This window comes from Octopus bimaculoides, chromosome 2 (assembly GCF_001194135.2).
Source record: "Octopus bimaculoides isolate UCB-OBI-ISO-001 chromosome 2, ASM119413v2, whole genome shotgun sequence".
Classification (NCBI taxonomy): Eukaryota; Metazoa; Mollusca; class Cephalopoda; order Octopoda; family Octopodidae; genus Octopus; species Octopus bimaculoides.
In genome coordinates this window covers 186,584,621-186,585,257 of record NC_068982.1, presented here as the reverse complement: position 1 = coordinate 186,585,257, position 637 = coordinate 186,584,621, and the positions used below count along the sequence as shown (strand labels likewise).

Genomic DNA, 637 nt, shown 5'->3' with positions numbered 1-637 from the left:
AAGCAAGCTTCTGATGAAGCAGAATTAACATCAGAGATACTCCACCTGTCTGTCTTTCTTCAAATATAGGTGCAGGCATGGTTGTGCTGTATGGTTAAGAAACTTGCATCACAGCCGCATGGTCTCCGGTTCAGCCCCATCGTGCAACACCTTGTGTCAGTGATTTCTTCTATGGCCCTGGGTTGACTTTCCATTTACTAATTCATACACTGTGAGTGAATTAAGAGACGCAAGTCTTTAGTGTAAAGGTATAAACACACACACACACACACACATTTATGTATGTATATGTTTGAGACCTTTTGGCATTATGTCATGCTTGAAAAGAAAACCCATCAAGCTGAGCAAAATCACAGTCGTGGCAGATACCAGTGTTGTACAAATGGCACCCGTGCCAGTGGAACGTAAAAGCACCTGTTACACTCTCGAAATGGTTGGCATTAGGAAGGGCATCCAGCTGTAGAAAACTATGCCAAATCAGACTGGAGTCTGGTACAGTCTTCTGGTTTACCAGCCCTGGTCAAACTGTCCAACCCATGCCAGCATGGACAACAGAAGCTAAATGATGATAATGATAATGATGGTGATGATGATGTTTGTATGCATGTGTCTGCATTTGACTACTACCCCCCCCCCC

At 44.0% G+C, this 637-nt stretch overlaps 1 protein-coding gene and 1 long non-coding RNA gene across 4 annotated transcripts in view; one reads left to right on the top strand and one right to left on the bottom strand.

Moving 5' to 3' along the window:
- The window catches only part of LOC106883264 (sarcoplasmic reticulum histidine-rich calcium-binding protein), a 196,659-nt gene that overhangs the window by 33,587 nt on the left and 162,435 nt on the right, over positions 1-637 (bottom strand). The window lies entirely within an intron of this gene.
- LOC128247055 (uncharacterized) overlaps positions 1-637 on the top strand; it is a 53,207-nt gene that overhangs the window by 46,509 nt on the left and 6,061 nt on the right. The window lies entirely within an intron of this gene.